Source organism: Xenopus laevis, chromosome 4S (assembly GCF_017654675.1).
Source record: "Xenopus laevis strain J_2021 chromosome 4S, Xenopus_laevis_v10.1, whole genome shotgun sequence".
Classification (NCBI taxonomy): domain Eukaryota; kingdom Metazoa; phylum Chordata; class Amphibia; order Anura; family Pipidae; genus Xenopus; species Xenopus laevis.
In genome coordinates, this window is record NC_054378.1 from 64,441,386 (window position 1) to 64,447,906 (window position 6,521).

The following is a 6,521-nucleotide window of genomic DNA, read 5'->3' on the forward strand; positions in this document are numbered from 1 at the left end:
GAGAAGTTGCGCTAGCGTTGATTCGCTAAGTAAAGCGAAGTTACGCTAGCGAAGACTAATTTGCATACGCGCCAAATTCAAATTTCAATGGAGGAATACGTATCAGCACTACAAATGTCTAGAAAACCTTCAAAACATCAAATAAAAATTTTATTTTGCCCTACACATGTGCCCACTGTATAGTTAAGTTGCCATGAGTTAGGAAATGTAGGGGGGAAGGAGGGGAGCCCCAAAAAAAATTTCAATCTTTTTCAGCCTATAATGTAGAAAACACGCCAGCGTTTTTTGGGACTTAGAAAAAATGTTGACTTTTTTTGAAGCAATCCCTATCTACTCTATTGCGCTTCGCCTGGTCTGAGGTGGCGAAGGAAGTCTAGCATAAAAGGTAGCGTTCAGTACACTGCACGCGTTAGTGAATTTGCGTAGTTACGTCGCTAGCGAAACTTCGCCAGGCGTAAGGGTGCGAAGTAACACTAGCGAAACTACGCCAGCGTTCGTTAGTGAATTTGCACAGTAACGAAAATGCCAAACGCTAGCGAAGTAACGCTAGCGTTCGGCGCTTAGTGAATTTGCCCCTTTGTGTCTCCTGGTCGGATGGCTCTGCAGCCTTTCTGGCCTATTTATGTTGCATTTCATTTGCTTGGACCAAGCTTGAAAGAACTGGATGGGGGACATTTGGGAATCTGGCCATCTAGAGCTTGACATTTTTATTGTAGCTCTGCCTTATGCAATTCTATAATGTAAAGAACTCCAGAGATCATGTGATAATCTGTATTTATTAAAGGCATTCAGAAAAGATTTCCAGTATTTATTTGTATTCCGTGCCGTCTGAGCAAATGTCAATTCTATCCTTTTTCAATATGACTATGAACTTTTGAAAAAGATGTAGTACTGTTTTTATTGAAGTATACGTGTCAACTGTTTTTGTACGTGCTACAAATAAAAGCATCTGAACAGATTCAAGGTGTGGGGTGGATTTACTGTGCAGAATTAAACTTACTGTACCAGCCCAGAGGAGCAGCTGCCCCATAGTGATACTCAATGCGTTTAAAATTGTCCATGACTGAGCTGCACCTTTAAAGGAAAAGTAACACCAAAAATGAAAATGTTTAAAGTAATTAAATTATAATTTACTGTTGCCCTGTACTGCTAAACTGGTGTATTTGCTTCAGAAACACTACTATAGTTTATATAAACAAGCTGCTGTGTAGCCATGGGGGCAGCCATTTCATTCTGGAAAAAGGCGAAAAGGCACAGGTTACATAGTACCTAACGGATAAGCCCTTTCCAATACAATGGTGTTTTGTCTGTTATTTATGTAACTTGTGCCTTTTCTCCAGCTTGAATGGTTGCCCCCATGGCTACACAGCAGCTTGTTTATATAAACTACAAGAGTCTTTCTGAAGTAAACACACCGCTTTTTTACCAGTGCAGGGCAACAGTACATTCTAAATGAATGACTTTAAAACACTTACCGTATATACTCGCGTATAAGCCGAGTTTTTCAGCACCCAAAATGTGCTGAAAAACTCGACCTCGGCTTATACGCGGGTCATACCGTAGTCAATCCCTCACCGGCCGCAGATACGCTCCTTCCGCGGCCCCAACACACCTCCCTCTCCCATAGCGCAGGACTGTCTGTGTGATCGCCGCCCGGAGCAGGTCCAGGAGCTCCGGGCGGCGCGTCCTTCCGGCGCCGCTACCCACGTGGCGGCCATGGGCGCCGCCATTTTGAGAGCGAACGCCGGCAGGGAAGGACGCGCCGCCCGGAGCTCCTGGACCTTCTCCGGGCTGCGATCGTTACAGTGTTAGAGTTTACAAGGTAATGAATGGAGCCTGTGACATCAGCAATACAGTCACTCTTGTTAAGGCTGCAGAAGATTCTGCATTGTGTCAGTTGTGCGTTGCATGGTGTCGGGCCATCCATTCTTTAATAGCTTAATGAAAAACTCAACATCAGAAAATGTTTATGGATCAGCATGGAACTGATGGAAGGAGCGTATCTGCTGGACCTGCACTGGACCTGCACAGACAGTCCTGCGCTATGGGAGAGGCACAGACAGTCCTGCGCTATGGGAGAGGGAGGTGTGTTGGGGCCGCGGAAGGAGCGTACGGTACGGTACCTTTTTTCTGCTTTCCTAGGTGCAGCACCTCATTGATCTTCTGAGCAGCCATGACAGGTGGGAGGTCACAGGGAAAACAAGTGGCAATTGTCCAGCTAATAGTTCTGACTCTTTTAAATCGTTTTAGATAGATTTCTATGCCATAAAACATGATTACACATTTACACATTCACATTTTGAAATCTGACATGGGGCCCCTAGGCTTATACACGAGTCAATACATTTTTCCAGTTTTCTTAGGTAAATTAGGTACCTCGGCTTATACACGGGTCGGCTTATGCACGAGTATATACGGTACATTTTTTGGTGTTACTGTTCCAAAAACAAATGCAAATACACTAAACCAAAAAATGCTTTCTTATAGGGCTTGCTCACATTCATCTTTTTACAATACTTCCATACACCTCCTCTTTTTTTTTTTTTTTTGTAACTTATATTTTTATTAAAGAGTCAGCAAAAGCAAAATACATTCAAACATTTAAAATGTTCTGGGTATCTACATTGTTAAAGATAGTCATGAATCACATAGTTGTGATAAGATGGTCATTAATAGCATATAATAGGATTTAATGAGACTAGTGTGTCTCAAATCTATAATCGAAAGAAAATTATTTTTTAATAATCATTTTTATAATATTAGAATAGATATAGTGTATGACAGTACTAGAGGATACTCTGTTTCAAATGTCAGATGAGTTTTAAGATTGCCCCATCTCATCCTGACATGGTAATAAGGATCATCTCTATCTCAAACATATGGGCCAACATATAGCTGATTTCTTTTTTTTAAATCCCTATTCTCTTGCAAAATAGAAATATATAACATGTACTGTATATATGCTTCATCATACTGAAATACCAAAAAATAAGAAGTAATTTGGGATTAAAAGGAAAGTTTTCTCCATCTGATCCTCCTAATCACACCTTAGATCCCCAAGGTCCTTTTGAGGATAACCATAAATCAAATAAATAGTTAAAAGGTGTAATTAAAAATCAAATTAATATGGAATATATACATTTTATTTTTCCTTAAATCAATTCATTAAAACCTGGCCGGCCAGGAACCATACATATATCCGTATACTTTCATAAAATATTTCTCTAAAAGTCAGGTGGATAGTCACTTGTTTCTAGTTCACATTAATAGGAATTTTCCCAAGGATATCTCAGGTTATATTAGGTTCCCCCAGTCACAAAACAGAGATTGTGCAAGGCAAAATTTGTATGTGTGAGTTTTCCGAATTGATCAATGTCTCTACACTCTTAAAGAGGGTGAAATTTTTCCCAAAGCGGATTTCCAAATCTTGTATAAAGGGGATACGCAGAGTTAATTGCAAAGGGGTATAATGAGGCGTCCCCCACACCCCTCTGTTTCCAAACACGTGCCCCCCAAAAATGGACTGATCTCACCAGATCCTGCGTTCCAGTCTCTCCTTAAAGTCCAATCAGGCGCACTCTCTCTGTGTCAGTTCACTTCGTGCCGGTGCAGCTAACCGCCCAGTGATATCTCCGCTTAGGGATACCTCTCTCTATCAATCCAAGATGGCGCTGCTGTGTCTCAGCGCGTGCGTTCCACTGCAGAATGCAACTCTCCGGACTTTCTCACACAGTCCCAGCATATATCTTATAGGGGTCTCTCTTTCCTAGCAGATGCATTAGAGCTCACTCAAATAACTGATTCCAGTACAAACAAAATAACTGCCTTTTGCATAAATTCTGCATGTAGAGAGACATTGTCTTTTGATTTTAATAGAGTGAGCTCTAATACATCTTCTAGGCAAAAGGAGCACCCCCCCCCTATAAGATATATTGGATCTAACTGTCAATGAGTATCTGACACCCAACTCCTGAATGAAGAAAGAATGAAGAGAAACAGATGCCGAGAGAGGGATAGTAAAGATGAACTTGATTATTTCAGAAAGGGGTACAGAATATTTGATTGTATTTAGAACGTTTCTTATTTCAATAGACTTGGGTACAAATCCTGCATGCAGAGTGGTAATATTTCTGGTAATTTTAAGAGTGTACTCTAATACATCTTTTAGGCAAAAGGAGCCCCCCAAAGGCAGCATCGGACCTAACTGTCATTCAAAATCAGACTTCAAACTCCTGCATGAAAAGAGAATGAAGAGAGGAATAGGGAAAGGGAAGATGAAATTGATTGTTTCAGAAACGGATCAAAATTTGTAATTGATTTTACTTAGAAAATTTTTATTTTAGTATAATGAAGCTTATATAAAATTTTCATTTTCGCGATAGTTCCCCGTTAATTTCCTTATGAAAAGTGTATCTGTTAAAGGGGAACTATTGCTAAAAAGAAAATGTAATATACGCTTCCTCATACTGAAATAAGAAAATATGTAAATACAATCAATTAAATATTCTGTACTGCTTCTGAAATAATCAAGTTTATTTTCACTATTCCTCTCTCGGCATCTGTTTTTCTTCATTATAATCATTGACAGTTAGATCCAATATATCTTATAGGGGGGCTCCATTTGCCTAGAAGATGTATTAGAACTCACTCTATTAAAATCATCAGACATCATGTCTCTACATACAGAATTTGTGCAAAAGGCAGTTATTTTTAGATTTTGTTTGTACTGGAATCAGTTATTTGAGTGAGCTCTAATTTATCTGCTAGGAAAGGGAGCCCCCCATAAGATATATTGGATCATTCATCTGACACCCAACTGCTGAATGAAGAGAAACAGATGCTGAGAGAGGAATAGTGAACATAAACGTTATTTCAGAAACAATGCAGAATTTTTAATTGATTGTATTTAGAAAGCTTCTTATTTCAGCATGATGAAGCTTATATTACATTTTCATTTTAGCGATAGTTCCCCTTTAAGGCACTTTCCTTTTTTGAATTAATTTAAATCTGTGCAATTCCTCTGGAGTCTTAAGTACTGACCAACTGTAATACCCCTCTTTAGGGGTTCAGGGTGAGAGCTTGACCAATATAATACGCTGTTTGCAGCATTTGTTTTCCTAAATAAAGATGAGAAAGCTTGTGAGACATCCAAGAAATTACATAAAATAAAATAATTCAGTGGCTCCCTGTTCTCTTGGACGAAGCTATCCAACTTTTACATGTTTTTAGTTTCTCTCTTGATTATATTTATTTTAACTGAATAATTATGAGCTATGCTTTAACTGTAAAAAGGCAGCAACCTTTTTTCTAATATTTTTGACTGGGCTTTATGCTCTGATACACACATATTCCAGCTGGAGAAGCCTGTTTCTAGATGTACCACCTTGAAGTCACCTTTTAGCATGTTATATATTGGCTTCTTATTAGCAACTTTTTAATTGGTCTTTATTATTTAAAAATCTTTCAAAACTTTGTGTCTTCATGATTTTCCAGTTTCCTCTTTTTATTTCTTATCTTTCTATGCAGACCTTCTGATATTTAGCTTCAAGTCTTCCATTCATACCACAGCCTGGTATGGTTGTATTGCTAGGGTAAACTGAACCCTGGCAACCTAACAGCTGCTGAAATTCCAAACTGGGAGGCTACTTAACAAAAAGTTAATGTAAAAAAAAAATCACAAAATATTTCTAAATGACCAACTACAAATTGTCTTGGTTTATTGCAGTCTACATCAAAACAAACACTTATTTAAAGGTGAACTACTACATTGTGAGTCTTGTCACATATATATGGTGTTGGAGCAGCAGTTCCATGCAGTATTTACATGTAAGAGATGCAGGTGGGGTTTCATCTTGGAATCTGAACTGCAGACTCTAAGGGAGGAACTTGCAGCACTGAGGGCAGTGACAAATGTGGGGGAAGAAAGGAGGCTCTCAGAGGCCAGTGTAGTGGGGGTGGAGAAGGGGCATTGGAGGCTAAGGGAGGCAGGTTTGTTACATTTTCAAGGGGAAGTAGGGGATGGAAGGATAGTGGGGGCCTGTCCACAGCTAGTCCAAAGCATTTTGGCTGAAGATGCTGGGGAGGACAGTTCCGAACTTGAGTGTATGGAGCAGGCTGACTGTCAGAGCACCCTGGGAGGCAGTGTCTCTAATAAGGGTGGTTCGGGGCAGTGCAAGGAAGGAAAGGCAGGTTTTATTTATAGGGGATTCAATTATTAGGAAGGTGGATAGGATTTTCTGCCTTAAGGACCCTCCATGCTGAACAGTCTGCTGTTTGCCTGGTGCTAGGGTTCGACAAATCAGTTATTTTCTTCAGTGTATTAGAAAAGAGGTTCCGCCTAAATATATGGATTTTTTTTTTACAGTGAGAGCTGTGAAGATGTGGAATTCTCTCCCTGAATCAGTTGTACAGGCTGATACATTAGATAGCTTTAAGAAGGGGTTGGATGGCTTTTTAGCAAGTGAGGGAATAAAGGGTTATGGGAGATAGCTCATAGTACAAGTTGATCCAGGGACTAGTCT